General features: G+C 47.1%; 1 pseudogene; it reads right to left on the reverse strand.

The window, feature by feature from the left end:
* Positions 1 to 6,314: 6,314 nt before the first annotated feature.
* On the reverse strand, positions 6,315 to 14,817 carry LOC130034965 (patr class I histocompatibility antigen, A-108 alpha chain-like; annotated as a pseudogene).
* Positions 14,818 to 16,028: the final 1,211 nt, after the last annotated feature.

Consider the following 16,028-nt stretch of genomic DNA (forward strand, 5'->3'; position numbering starts at 1 on the left):
TAAGGGTTTTCCTTCTTATCTTTTTCTATCCTTCTTGAGCAAACACAAACAAATAAACACTGTTCTCCTGTTCATCGATTTTGCTCGAGCGGGCCCAGTAATGTCTCCATTTTTTTTTTGAGACTTTTTGTTACAGTGTTTGTTTTTGGTATATTGAATACATCACGGGTAGCGTGCCAGGCTTTGCTGTGTGGGCGAGATACTCTCGGTAGCTTGTCAGGCTCTCTGAGAGGAGCAGAGGAATCGAACCCTGCTTGGCCGGGCTGACTATACTCAAGGCAAACGCCCTACCACAGTGCTATCGCTCCAGCCCGATCTTGAGCAAAAGCTTCTAAAAACTTTCTTTTTTTTTTTTTTTGTCTTTTTGGGTCACACCCGGTGATGCACAGGGGTTACTCCTGGCTCTGCCTTCAGGAATTACTCCTGGCGATGCTCATGGGACCATATGGAATGCTGGTAATTGAACCGGGTCAGTTGCGTGCATGGCAAATGCCCTACCCGCTGTGCTCTCACTCCAACCCCTTCTATAAACTTCTTAAATTCCAACAAGCTGTGCTCGTTACTGGGTTTTGTGCTAGAGAGTGACTAACATAAAAAATGCACCTTGACCCCAGGCTGTCGCCTTGGGAGCCCCCAAGCTGATTCTGGTGGTCTGAGACACCTCAGGGCCCCAGAAACACTGAGTTGTTGGACCTAGAATTGAGCTATCTGCTAGACTGAACTGTTATGTCTGGGAGGGGCCCCTGAGCCGCAGAGCACAATTAGGAGACTCCCTGGTCCCTGTCCCTTCATATAGAACAGCGATTGCACGGCTGTTCTTCATGTATTGTGAGGTGGTATTTGTTGTTGTTTTGGGATACACCTGGCAGTGCTCAGGGGTTACTCTGGCTCTGCACTCATAACTCATAACTCCTTGGTGTGCTCAGGGAACTATACGGGATACCAGGGATCAGACCTGGGTGGGGTGTGTGCAAGAAAATTACCCTACCCCCTGAACTATCTCTCTGGCCCTTACATTATGTTTTTTTTATCACTCCTAAAACTGTTTTTTATTAGTCTGCAATAAGTTCCATAAAATAGTATCTACATATACATTTCAGGGATCAGATAAATATATGCAAATTTAACCAAAACTAGTGCATATAAATACTTGTACTTGAAGACAAATTTAAAATTTGTTATTTAAGTAGGTTAGAATTCATCTCAGATTCTTTTATTTCTTTATTTTTATTGAATCACCGTGTGAACAGTTACAAAGCTTTTGGGTTTAAGTCTCGGTCATACAATGATCAAACATCTATCCCTTCACCAGTGCACATTTTCCACCACCAAGAATCCCAGTATGCCCCCATCCTACCCTTCCCCCTGCCTGTTGGGCAGATGATTTCCACTTTACTCTCTCTCCACTTTGATCACATTCAATATTACGACAAGAGATCCACCATTATTATTTGGAATTTTCCCCAACAATTAAGACCTGCTGAAAAGGCATCATTAAATAATTTGTTTTCAATTGCTGATTATGGAGAGCGAATGATGTCGGGTGGCTGCTATCACTGCTGTGTGATAGCACAGCGGTAGGGTGTTTGCCTTGCATGCAGCCAGCCCGGCCGAGCCGGGTTTGATTCCTCTGCCCCTCTCGGAGAGCCCAGCAAGCTACCAAGAGTATCTCGCCCACATGGCAAAGCCTGGCAAGCTACCCGTGATGATTCGATATGCCAAACACAGTAACAACAAGTCTCACCATGGAGACGTTACTGGGCCCACTTGAGCAAATCGATGAACAATGGGAGGCCAGCTATTTCAACGATTAAGTCTGGAGGGATTTCTTCCAAAAGCCGCTGGGTTTTGAGATTGGTTTGTGTGCCTCTGGAATCATGACCGTTAAGGAGCTCAGTAAGTAGCCGGAGGAGCCATTAGTGGGCAGCAACTCAGGGTCTCATTAGAGTGGGGGAGAAGGCCTTACATTATGGGTTTTTTGCATAATTTTATTTTTTTCTTCTTCCATTTATTTATTGAATCACTGTGGGAAAAGTTACTAAGCTTTCAGGTCTAAGTCTCGGTCATACATTGATCAAACACCTCTCCCTTCACCAGTACTCATTTTTCACCACCAAGAAACCCAATATACCCCCCTTCCACCCCTCCCAATGCCTGTAAGGCAGATTATTTCCACTTAACTCTTCTCTACATTGATTACATTCATTGTTTCGACAAAAGATGCACTATTATTGTTTAGAATTTCCCCCCCAACAATTAGAATAGCTGATCAAACTATGGTCAGAATTGCAGAATCGCGGCCTTTGATTTTGGATTTCTGCAAAGAGCCAGATAATTACGACATTGGTTTCTGTGTGTCTGGTGTTATGGCTGTGCCGGAGAGCCGCTCGTGGGGGGCAACTTGTGACCTCGGTAGGGCGTGAAGGACGAGCCAGTACCGTCCCCCTTCTCATGAGACTGCAGTTACCCCATCACCACCGGCTCATACCTGGCTTTCCCATAAGCTCTGAGGTGGCGGCCACCTTGCTGCCAGGGAGGTGGGCGGGGGGAGGTGGAAGGAAGCAACACCCTTTCCCTCCCGGGGAAGCATGGCACTGTAGTTTAATGCATGGTCCATTGACTTTTCTGCTGCAAGCTGCCGGGCTCTGGATTAAGTTCTTTTGCCTCTGGAGCCATGGCTGTACCGAAGAGCTGCTTGTGGGGGGCAACTCGTGACCTCGGTAGGGTGTGAAGGACGAGCCGGTACCGCCCCCCTTCCCATGAGACTGCAGTTGCCCTGTCACCGCCAGCTCATATCTGGCTTTCCAAGAAGCTCTGAGGTGCCAGCCACCTTGTATGTGGTCCAGATGCATTTCTGCCAAAAGCCGCTGGGTTTTGAGATTTGTTTCTGAGTCTCTGGGATCATGGCCATTAATTAGCTTGATCAGCAGCCAGAGAGGCTGTTTGTAGGTGGCGACTCGGCATCTCGCTGGGATGGGGAGGAAAGGGCTGATTCCACCCCCATCTGGTGAGGCCTGGCGTGTCTTGTCACTGCAGGCCCAAACCTGACTGTCCAGTGGCCTCTAGAGGATGGTGGCCACCGGGCCGCCAAAGGGAACAGGCCAAGGCACAAAACCTATTTCCACCTGGAGTGGCCCAGCGCCAGTAACCTACTCCAGGAACAGGATGCATTTCTGCCAAAAACTTTTGGGTTCCGAGATTCGTTTCTGAGTCTCTGGGATCATGGCCGTTAAGCAGTTCGCTCGAGAAGCAGAGAGGCCATGCCTCCAATTATATAGCTGAGCCAGAGGTGGTTTGTGGGTGTGTTCCACATACCTAACTTTTGGCCCTTTACTTTCTTGGTAAACTTTGCCCCAAGTTTTGGGGTCTGGCCAAAGGCACAGCAACAATTTGGGGGTATCTGAAAGTCTGACGGTGTCATCAGGCTGCTGATGTACTCGCCGCACAGGTACAGATTGACCAGCTGGCGGCACCATACCCCCTTATGTTTTTAAAGAATATTTTAAACATTTTTAGCCTACCCCCTTTTTTGGCATTTTAATTTAGGTACATGGGTTTACAATATTGCTACTCATACTTTTCATATATAATATCACTCCCACTCCACACCCACCACCAGAGAGCCCGCTTCCCTCTGCCATGTCGCAAAGACCCCTCCCCCTCCAAGTAAGTTCTGTTCTATAGACAAAATCTTCAGTTCTATTTTGACAGTTATTATTCTTACTATATTTCTGTTTTGAGGTGGTGCTTAGAATTTTCTCCTGGTTCTCACTCAGGAATCAGTCCTGGCATTGCTCGGGGGACCACACAGGGTGCCAGGATCAAACCCAGATTCCATAAATTGGGAAATGCTGTTAAAGTCCAGCTTCAAATGCCTGCAGAATCCAGTCACCTCCGTTATTTCACCTGTTCACGTCCCAAAGCCCCGAACATCTCTACCCTAGTATCTGCACCAGTTTCCCAGTTCCCTGCAGCTCACTGTCCCCTCACCTGTCCATCTGCACAGCAGCCAGACTGATGACCCAGAGACAATCGCACCAGCCTGAACTTTCATTCAAACCTGCCTGTAGCTGCCCCTCTTAGATAAAAGGCAAATCTTCCAGAGTCATAGCAGCCTCGTGACCTGAGGGCACCAGGACCTCATCTCAGTGACTGCTCCAGCCACACTGCTGTGTACTCTTCCATGACACAGACTGGCGCCTGCCCTGGTGCATTTCCACTGACATTTCCTGCATGGCCCCAGATATCCACACAGACAGACCCTCACATCATTCCATATTTCCTCAAAGGTCACCTTCCTGTGGAGCCACACTCACAGGGCAAGGAAAACAGTCACTGTTCGAGTCCCCACACACTTATAAGTGGGTCCCATTCCCCACAGATTACCAATTTCAAACCAGGACATTTGCTTTGGTTATATTTTCAGCCGTAAGTATGTCCCTTCATATTAAATCTCAAAGGCTGGTAAATTTTGTCTGATTTTCTTATTTTTTTCTTTTTTATTGAATTATCATGAGATACAGTTTCAAAGCTTTCATGTTTCAATCTCTGCACTCTTTCCTCTAAGGATACTTTTGTTGTAGTGTTTTCATTGGTTTTTCATAACAAACAATACAAAATATATTATTTCGGTTTTGCTTTGGGGCAGGGATTGGAATTCAGAATAGAAACACCTATAATATGGTAGTGAAAAGGTGTAATGGTGGTGGGATTGGTGTTTGAATATTAAATGTAATGAAATATTGTAATATTTAAATATTGAAATGTAATGAAATATTGTAATATTTAAACATTGAAATGTAATGCACTACCTTATAAAAAACAAAGCAAACAAACCATGCTTTCATATTTGAATTTCAGTCATAAAATGATCAGATACCCATCCCTCCACCAGCAACCATTCTTACCACCAATGTCTCCCCTTTCCAACCCTCCCATTGCTTCTATGGCAGACAATTTCCCCCATACTCTCTCTTTACTTTTGGGCATTGTGGTTTAGTTTTGCCTGATTTTAATTCTCTGTTGTTATGATAGACCCCAAAATATCATCGCCATATCTGCACAGTGGGTAGATCAGTGTAGACTATAGTAGAGACACTGTCCTATTCATGCAACATCAACCGACATGCTGTGCTATAGCAGTTACAATGTCTACTCCAAGTGACATCGATGTCACCTCCACTTTTCTCACAAGTGCTTCTCACTCTCCCACACTGGCACCCCACAGCACACAGCACTTTCTCTCTTAGAAGAGGATCTTGGGTTCAAGATCCCATTTTCTAACCCCTAAGTTTTAGAGTAGGTGGGATGGCTGAATACTAACATCACAAGTCTGAAAACTCATCTCTTGATATCACAGAGGCTACGGTGTGCAGGGTTCAGGCTGGTCTTGAGGGGACAGTGAGAGGCAAATGCCTCCTGAGAGTCAGAGATGGGGACACACACTGAGAGAATGAGCTATGAATGTGTGGACAAGAGATCAGGCAGCCTCCTGCACAGAAGCAACAAAGAAACACCCAGATGGGGCTGAGGAGCAGACCCAGGCCTGAGCCTAGACTGACCAGCACAGAAGCCCTCGCTGCTCATGGTCCTGGGACAGGATGAGCCTGGGTGTGACCTGAGTCCCTGTGACCAAGGGCCCGTGGGATGTGGTACGACTGAGGGACCAGGACAAGGAGCAGGAGAGATGACCCAGACAGAGGAGTGGCCACATCAGAACCCACAGTGGCTGAGACAGAGACAGACTGGGCACAGGTATGTTCCCGCCCCCCCACCCCCCCAATACCCTCTAGCCTCTCCTGTCACATCTGGGACAGATTCAAATCAAAACAGAAAACACATGGAAGGTCTCAGGATTTCCATTTATTCCTTCTCAAACTTCAGGGATTTCCTTTATTAACCCTCAATCCCACAAAACAGGAATTAGAAAAATGCAAATCAGATGCTTATTTCAGTAAGGGAGAAACATTCATTCAGAAAAACAAGAAGCTAACACAGATGGAGATGGCTGACTCCTGTCTCTGCTGGCACAGCCCAGAGCATCAGCAAGAGAATGCAGGTCAGTGTGGGGAGGGCCCAGTGGGCAGGGGTGGGCCAGTCTCTCCCATCACCGTAAGTGGCAGGACAGAGACACACTCAGGTCCCAGGGCAGAAAGAGAATCAGCAGTTCTTGAATCACAATATCAGGATGTGAGGAAACCCAGCAGGGCAACTGTCTCACACTGTAAGAGAAAGAATGAAGAGACTCAGGTGAGTCACAGAAGTGGTGACATCCTGAGCAAGCTCCCAGCATCCCTCTCAAAGAACCGCCAAGCCTAATCCTGTCCCCTCTGCCCAATCGCACCCATTCCAGCCTCCAGAGTCTCACCTCTAGGATTCGAGAGAGACTCATCAGAGCCTTGGGAACTGTCGCTGTCTGGGGAGGAACAAACAGGGCAAGGTCAGAGTCACAGGGGTGGGGACTAGAGGAGGACCTAGGGGTGCAATAGCTCCCAATCCCTATCCCCAGGATTCCAGGGCCCCAGGCCTGCCCACTTACTTGCAGCCTGAGTGTGCTGTCCTCCTTTCTCACCTGGGGGAAGGAAACATCCCAGGGAAGATCAGGAAGAGCACTGGGTCCTGAGGCCACAGAGCAGCTCTCTAGGTCCGGATCCCAGGGAAGCGTCAGAACTCTGAACAGTGAGGGCAGGACCAGGAAACACGCAGGAAGAAAATGCTCCACGACTGAGGAGCCTTCTCCTGGCGGTGTGTGCTCAGCAGGACAGTCCCTGTGACCTGGGACACTGGGACCCATGTTCATCCCCCGCTTATGGAGGTGAAAGTGTCTTTCGTGAGCAAACCTGAGAGCGGCACACACAGGGGGAGTGTGAGCAACTGCACGGGGGCGGGCGGTGCTCCTGCTAATGGGCAGGAGAACTAATATAGGGGGAAGCCTAAAGGGGGACAAGACTCAAGACCTGCCAGGTCGGACAGATTCCCATCACCTGCTTCCCCCATCTTACCTGAGCGCTTCCTCCTACTGATCACAGCTCCCACCACAGCTCCAGTGATCACAGCCCCAAGGAGAGCCAGGCCAACAATGATGCCCACAGTGAGGATGGTGGACTGAGAAGGGGGCTCTGGAAAGGAAAGAAGGAGAGGGTCTGACCTCCAGCCTCAGCCTGACCCTCAACAGTTCCCCAGAGGGGCCAACCCTGATTCCCCTGAGAACAGTCTCTGTGCCCCGTCCCCCTCCTTACCCCATCTCAGGGTGACAGGCTCCGGCAGCCCCTGGTGCTGCACACGGCACGTGTATCTCTGCTCTTCTCCAGGAGGCACCACCACAGCTGCCCACTTCTGGAAGGTTCCATCCCCTGAAGGCCTGGTCTCCACCAGTTCTGTGTCCTGGGTCAGGTCGTCCCCATCACGCTGCCAGGTCAGGGTGATCTCGGCAGGGTGGAAGCCCAGGGCCCAGCACCTCAGGGTGACCTCATGGTCAGAGCAGGGTTGGTGGGTTACGTGTGTCCTGGGAGCTTCTGAGGAGGGAAAATGAGAAAATTCACACTTTGGGTCACTTCCACAATGGGGTTGAACAGGATCATTGGTTTGGAATAGGAGGTAAAAATCCAGACACAGACTTGGAGAAACTGGATAAAATCCTATTGCTTGGAAAGTTCTAGAACAGGGTTTGGGAAGGAGGTCAGGGTCTTTCGGACACACTGACTCTGGTCCTGCCCTGGGAGGAGGGTGAGAGGCTGAGAGAAGCAGGAGTCAGAGCTAAGAGCATCTTTGAGCGAGTTCACAGATGGCTGCCGGGTCCCAGGGAACCCACAATCGTTATTTCAGAGGAGGTCGCCCCTCCCCCAGGGACACTCGGGTCCTTCACAGTCCCGGGGACGCAGGGTGGGTGTGAGGGCAAGTCTCTCCGGTGGAGAACATGTAAACCAGGGGGTCCGTCCCTCTCCCGACTGAGGAAGGGGCGCTGTTCTGACACTGAACCCCCTTGTGTCCCCCCTTGTGGGGAGTCGCCCCCCCCAGGGGCGGCCAGGGGTCCTCACCCTCAGGGACCGGTACCTGCGCGCAGCAGCGTGTCCTTCCCGTGCTCCAGGTGTCTAAGGAGCCACTTCACGCACCTGCCCTCCAGGTAGTTCCTCCAGTGCTCAGACCCACCCTCCTGCTCCCACTTTGGCTGGGTTCGCCAAGCCTGCGAGCCCGCCGCCGCCGTCCAGGAGCGCAGGTCCTCGGTCAGGGCGAGGTAGTGGGCGCCGGCGTAGGCGGCTTGACGGTACCCGCGCAGGAGGCGCCCGTCGGACCCCACGTCGCAGCCGGGCATGCCCTGGTGTGAGGGTCTGGCCAGCCCCGCACAGATTAGACTCGAACCGAAAACGGAACCGGCCCGGTCCCCGCGGCGCCTCCAGGTCAAGGTCGGGGCGGGTCCTCAGCCTCGGGGACGCTCGGACCCGCCTCGGGCGACCCGGCCGGTCCCTGTGCCGGCTCGTCCCAGCCGAGCGCGGCGTCGAGGTTCCCTGGAAAGTCTGTGCGGAGGCCTTCGTGTTCCGCGTCTCCCGCTCCCAGGGCTCGGGTCCCCCTGCTCCGCCCACGGCGCCCGGGCTCCATCCTGGGACTCGCCGGGTCGCTGTCGCAGCGCACGAACTGCGTGTCGTCCACGTAGCCGACGGCGATGTAGCGGGGCTCCCCGCGGCCGGGCCGGGACACGCCGGTTTGGAAATCCTCATGGACGGGGGGCCTGGGGGAGGGGAAGGGGTGAGACCCGGCCCGACCCGCCGCCCCGCGCGCCCTGGGCCTTGGTGATGGGGGGAGCTGGAAGGGGGGAGCGAGACAGGAAAGCGGGGAGGGACCGAGAAGGCGAGACTTAGGGGCGCGGGCGGAGTTGAAGTTTGGGGGGACAAGGACGAACATCTGGGGGGGCATCCGGGCAGGGAACCGGGGAAACTCCTTCTCGGGGGTCCTGCACAGCAACGCCTGGAAGTTCCCACCCTTCTCCCCGCAACGAACTCCCCTCCCGACCCCGCACTCACCCGCCCGGGTCTGGGTCAGGGCCAGGGCCCCCGAGAGCAGCAGCAGGAGGGGCCGCAGCTCCCACACACCGAAGGAATCAAGTGGATTCTGACTCCCTCACTATTGCCCGCAGTGTAGAACCGGGAGCCGCGAGGACGCCGATTGGCTGATCTAGACAGCGACACCCAATGGGAATGAGGACTGGGGACGCGTCACGAGAATCCGGGCAGAAGGCGCTGACACAGGTTGCTGAGGGAGAAGTGAAATTTTGAGACCAGGAATCCCCAGGACTGATCTCCTGCCCCCAACACCACCCTGGGGACACTGGGAGCCACACCTGGGACCTGGGACTTCCCCCTCTCACCTGCTCCCTCACCTGATCTTTGTCACACTATCTCCCCGTGTCCAGGGCTGAGACTGACTCAGGATTTTCCATGGTTTTCCTTTCAGGATCTCGCTAAATCTTACAAGTTCCTGAGGAGCCCAGAGATGCTTCTGGGCGTTCAGGTTATGCCTGTCAGTGTTTGCCCTGGGAGGAATCTGAGTTAAAACCTTATATTGTTGATGGTGATGAATTATTACTATTATTATTATTATTATTATTTTGGCTTTTGGCCAAACCAGGCAGTGTTCAGTTGTAACTCCTGGCTCTGTGCTCTGTGCTCAGGGATCACTCTTAGCAGGTTCACGGGACCATACATATGAGGTGCCGGGTATCAAACCCGTGTTGGCCATATGCAAGGCAAAGCGCCTTACCTTCTGTAATATCTCTCCTGCAGAGTTCAAGCCTGAAAATGATTTCAACGGGAACAATATTAACAACAGATTAATGCGAACAGGATATCTTTTGGAGGTCCAGAGGTCACACCCAGTGAATCTCACTGTCTCTGTACTCAGGAGTTACTCTAATAAGACCTCTAATAAAGTATTTTCTGTCCAGTCCCAATCCTTAGGAGCAGTGGCCACCAGCTCTGTGCTAGCAGCAGAGCTAATGCCCACCAGAAACAGCCAAACTCAGTGTCAGCTCACTGCACAGTCTGTTGACTTTGACCTCTGGTCAACGCGGCATTCCTTGGCTTCTGCACTGCTGGCCAGATAGTCCCCAGGATGTGACTGGGGTAGCACTAGAATTTCTCAGTCACCTGGAAATCCTCAGGAGTAGCTTCCTCAACCTGAGTGGTGAGTCTGCTGGGTTTCCTTGAAGTAAACCTACTAAGACACACTCACACACTTGGTGAATGCAAGCTCTAAATATGACAAAAATTGGGAAATGACTGAAACATTGCTTTCTCTTCTCCTCTACTAGTAATTCACTAAATAATCCACAAAATAATGGGTTACGTTTACTTCTGATAAATACTGCCATTTATTTTGCATAAACACAGTAAGAAATACACAAATTCCTTTCATCTAAAACTTAAACAGGGTAAAAGTTTAGAGCAGGGTGATTTTTTTCTGGGGACATCCCATCATATTCCCATACAACAGACCTTCAGGTCGGTATTGTTTAAGCTTTTCCTGTCCCATAAAGTCTTATCACTTGTTTCGTTTGAGTCAGAATCTATTCCATGACTGTGCTCTTGACAAATTATATTTCTTCGACAGACAAGTGTTCAGAAGACAAGAGTTCTCATGACAGACGACGAAGCAGTAGTAGAGAGATAATCAAAGCAGTAGTAGAGAATCAACTATCAGTTATCTGGGAATAAAAATAACCAAGTTACTTGGGAATAAAAATATCTCCACTTTCAGTAAGGAAAGTGTCTTAAAAAATTGTGCTGCCATCACTGGACGGCTACATGCAAAAAAGTGGGCTCAGAACTCTGCCTAACACCATGTACAAAAGTAAGATCAAAATGGATTAAAGACGTCAACATCAGACCAGAAACCATAAGGTACATTGAAGACAAAGTTGGCAAAACCCTCCATGACATTGAAGCTATTGAAGCTAATGGTATCTTCAAAGATGCCACGCCACTGGCCGAGCAAGTGAAAACAGAGATAGATAAATGGGACTATCTTAAACTACGAAGCTTCTGCACCTCAAAAGAAACAGTGACCAACATACAAAGACAGTCTACAGAATGGGAAAGGATATTCGCCGAATACACATCTGACAAGGGGTTGATATCAAGGATATACAAAATACTGGTTGAACTCCACAAGAAGAAAACATCCAACCCCATCAAAAAATGGGGCAAGGAAATGAACAGAAACTTTCTCAAAGAAGAAGTCCAAATGGCAAAAAAGCACATGAGAAAATGTTCTACATCATTCATTATCAGGGAGATGCAGATCAAAACCACAATGAGATACCATCTCACACCTCAGAGACTGGCCCACATCCAAAAGAACAAAAGCAACCGATGCTGGCGCGGATGTGGTGAGAAAGGGACACTGTTTCACTGTTGGTGGGAATGTCGACTGGTTCAGCCTTTCTGGAAAACAGTATGGACGATTCTCAAAAAATTAGAAATTGAGCTCCCATTTGACCCAGCAATACCATTCCTGGGAATATATCCCAGAGAGGCAAAAATGTATAGTCGCAGTGATATCTGCACTTGTTTGTTCATTGCAGCACTCTTTACAATAGCCAGAACCTGGAAGAAACCTGAACGCCCAAGAACAGATGACTGGTTAAAGAAACTTTTGTATATCTACACAATGGAGTACTATGTAGCTGTTAGAAAAGATGAAGTCATGAAATTTATATACAAGTGGTACAACATGGAAAGTATCATGCTAAGCGAAATGAGTCAGAAAGAGAGGGATAGACATAGAAAGATTGCATTCATCTGAAGAATATAAAGAAACAAAATATGAGGTTAATACCCAAGAATAGCTGAGATCAACACCAGGAGGATTACTCCATAGCTTAGAGGCCAGCCAGGCATTCTAGGGGAAAGGGCAGCTCAGATAGAGAAGGGAGCACCAAATAAAGGGTGTTTGGAGGATCCTCCCAGGAGGGGAGATGCATGTTGAAAGTAGACTATGAACTGAACATGTTTGCCACTCAAAGCCTCTTTTGCAGACCACAACACTCAAAAGGAGAGAGAGAACACAAGGGATTGCCCTGCCACAGAGGCAGGGTGAGATGGGAGGGATGGGGGTGGGAGGGATATTATCCATGGTGGTGGAAAATGGGCACTGGTGGAGGGATGGGTATTTGATCATTGTATAATTGAAACCCAAGCACAAAAAATTGTAAATCTACAACTGTACCTCATGGTGTTTCACTAAAAATTAAAAAAAATTAAAAATTAAATAAAATTTAAAAAATTTTTAAAAAATCACTAGACCATAACACCGTAACATCAATCAACAGCCCAGTTTCCAAATCTATGTAAAAGATTTAAATGGCAAATAAGAATTTGCTGCAGTTTCATATATTATTTAAATGTTCCTCTTGAATAAACTATATGTATTACCATAAAAAAATATCTCCACTTTCATCGGCCACCGCCAGATCCCACGGCTGCTTCTCCCGAAAGGGAGCATAACATAAGGCAAGTGTTCAGAAGACAAGAGTTCTCATGACAGACACAAAGCAGTAGTAGAGAGAGAATCAACTATTAGTTATCTGGGAATAAAAATAACCAAGTTACTTGGGAATAAAAATATCTCCACTTTCATCGGCCACGACCAGATCCCATGGCTGCTTCTCCCGAAAGGGAGCATAACATAAGGCCCCCATAACCGTGCCACTGAACTCCGTGCCAGGCTGTTTCACACGGAGCGCCTCAGAGCGGGGCAGGTGAGAGCCCCCTCCCCCCCCCCCCAAGAGACCCAGCTCCGGCAGCCGAAAAACTCCACAACCCTACTGCCACCACTCTCAAGGTTGTTCCCTACGTGCTCAGGCGGAGCCTCACATATGAGTGAACATATTCCTGGACACATCAAAAGACACCCCCTACCCAGTCTCCATAATTACCACACCACATTTGATGGGGTTCAGATAGTAGGCAACAAATCATAGAGGGAAATATGTATATATGCATATATATTTCTTCACAGTTTTCTATATGAATACTTTTTTTGGTAAGCATGTTCAGCAGTACTACATAACAGACAATATGAAATATATTATTTCAGTTGTGTTTGGGACAGGGATCGGGCTTGGGATAGAAACATCCTGAATTTGGTGGTGGTACGATGTAATGGTGGTGGGAAGGGTGTTTAAATATTAAGTGTAACCAAATATTGTGAACTAACTTATAAAATAAAAAAATTTAAAAAAATCTCCACTTTCTTACTGAATACCTTTAGCAAGGGCTAAATTATGTACCATTGTATTTCTAACATAAAAGCTCTGTTTTAATTTTTTTATCCATGTAAACTGTTTTATGAAGTATAAAACTACAAGTACCATGAGAATAATTTTTGCAGATATTTGTAAGAATCTATTTTAGCTCTGTAAAAATACTTGCTGTTGCCAAGGGTTTCTTGTGCTCTACACTACATAGGAATTCTACACTAGAATTTTGTAGAAAAATAATTATTTCTTGTGGGTGAGTAGGCCATCTCATGTCGAAGACAGGGTAGCATAATGCTTGCTACAGGACAATGCTGTGTCTCCTTCTATTCGTGCAGTGCAACCCCTTCCACAAGGAACACATGCAATGGTGCTATGAAATAACATGAAAACCTGGTCACAAGGTCTCTCATGCCATTTACCAGATATTTGACATCATAATTCTAATAGTAGAATAATAAATGTATTTAGAAACCTGCTTTAAGAATCACCTTTTCTCAAATTCTAACACATGCACAGACAAGACAACATTGTGGTAAATCAAGAGACAAAACCAAGTTTACAATGTGACAAAGCTTAAATCTTAATCACAGGCACAATAAATTTTGCAAATGATCAATGATTTTACTTACAATTAAATATCTTATGATACAGAGTAAACTAGGCAGAAAGTTTGCTCTGTACTGTAAATTAACCGGGATACACTGTGCAGCCTTCAAAGTTTAATTTCTATTAAACTTTATATTCAATATTAATTAAATATTGAAGGGTTTAAACATTCACTTAGATAATTATAAGCAAGCAAGAATTTTGGGCAGGAGCTCTAGTACAGCAGTAGGACATTTGCCTTGCATGTGGCTGATACGGGTTTGATCTTTGGCACCCCATATGGTCCCCTGAGCAATGCCAGGAGTAACTCCTGAATGCAGAGTCAGGAGCAACCCTGAGTATTGCCAGGTGTGATCCAAAAACCCAGGAAAAGCAAAACCAAAAACACATTAAACAAAACAAAACAAAATAAAAAACCAAGACTAGTTTAGGACATGGTAACACAGCTGACACAAAATAAAGTCATCTTTATATATTGCACTTTCAGGTCACTCTGTCTCACTCTCCTCCCGTTGTTCATTGATTTCCTCGAGCGGGCCCAGTAACATATCCATTTTGAGACTTGTTGTTACTGTGTTTGGCGTATTGAATACTCTCGGTAGATTGCCGGGCTCACCAAGAGGGGGCACTTTCAGGTACTTTACAAAATAATTAGCAATATAATCTGTAACACTGATTACAATAATTTCCCAATTTTCTTGCTCAATTATTTTTAAAAAATTTTATTTTTATAAAGTTGTTCACAATACTTTATTACATTCAATATTTCAGCATCAATCCCACCACCATTGCACCATCATTATTTCGAAGTTTCCCACCACCACTCAAGCCTGACCCAAAGGCAGATGCTAAATAATTTATTTTGTATTGCTTATTATGAATAATAGACTTAAAATTATCCAAAAAGACTTCCTTAAAGGAAAGTGTGTGAAATTTGTTGTATCTCACCTTGCAGCCATTATGCCCCTGTATAGGAGATCACTAACATGTTGTTACAGGTTGAGTCTTGTGAGCTAATACATAAAAAGATCTGTAGCCTTCTGCCTTACACCCCATCAAATGTAAATCTCTGACTGATTTATTTATTTATTTGCTTTTTGGGTCACACCCAGTCAATGCTCAGGGGTTACTCCTGGTTCATGCACTAAGGAATTATTCCTGGTGGTGCTTGGGGGACCATATGGGATGCTGGGAATAGAACTCAGGTAGGCCACATGCAAGGCAAACGCCCTACCCGCTGTGCTATTGCTCCAGCCCCTCTGACTTCTTTATTTATTGGAGCCACAACTGATGGTACTTGGCTCAGTGTTCAGGTAGCTCCCAGCAGTGATTGGGGAACCATGTGTTGCTAAGGATAGAACCGAGGGCTCACATATGTAAAACCTGCACAACAGTCCTCTTAGCCATCTCCCTGAAGTTCGTTCCTTATATTGATGGGAGGTAACTTGCATTGAACTTTGAGAATGGGGCAAGGTTCAGGTCAGCTTCCTAGTTTAGTTGGTATTATTGAGTATTAGAAATGATGCTTTCTGAAATGCTCTCATTCTCTTTCTTCATATATTTTGTTGTGGGCCTTCTCTGTGTCTTTATTCCCCCCATCCCATTCAGTTTTGTTTTTATCCTTAGCACTTTTACTTTAGCATGTGAGCCCTTGTCTGGGAAGGGATCTTTGGTAGGTCACTTTTGACTGTTCATGAGGCTAGACTAGACCAACTCTTTGGAGTCTTTCTAATCCTGCCTATTTCTTATGTCATCTTATGTCATGGGTACACTTGTTCCAGTGCCAATAACTGTTCTCAAACTGGCTGGTTGTATTTTTCATTAAAGTTCCTTTTCTGAAGGGGTGGCAGACCCTATCAGATGCAGCCTTTTATTCTCTCTGGCTTCTTCTTTTTTGAGACCTCTATTTACATGCAGGTTTTGTGACTGTTGGTGATTTGCTATTATTCATTTGTAGTTTGTGGTTCCTTTTGTTATGAACATTGCCCCAGTTTTCTTATTTCTCTAGTTCCTTTACGTAGAATAAGTGCTTTTATTTAAATGCACAAGAAAATTAAACTACAAAAGGGAAAATACCTTTGTGAAAGATCTAGGTAGGGCTGGTGATAACCAGTTTCTTTATGGGGACCGTCCCTGGCATTGCCCAGGTACCTAGTGGTACTCAAGCCCT

Source organism: Sorex fumeus, unplaced genomic scaffold, assembly GCF_029834395.1.
Source record: "Sorex fumeus unplaced genomic scaffold, SorFum_2.1 ptg000063l, whole genome shotgun sequence".
Taxonomy (NCBI): Eukaryota; Metazoa; Chordata; class Mammalia; order Eulipotyphla; family Soricidae; genus Sorex; species Sorex fumeus.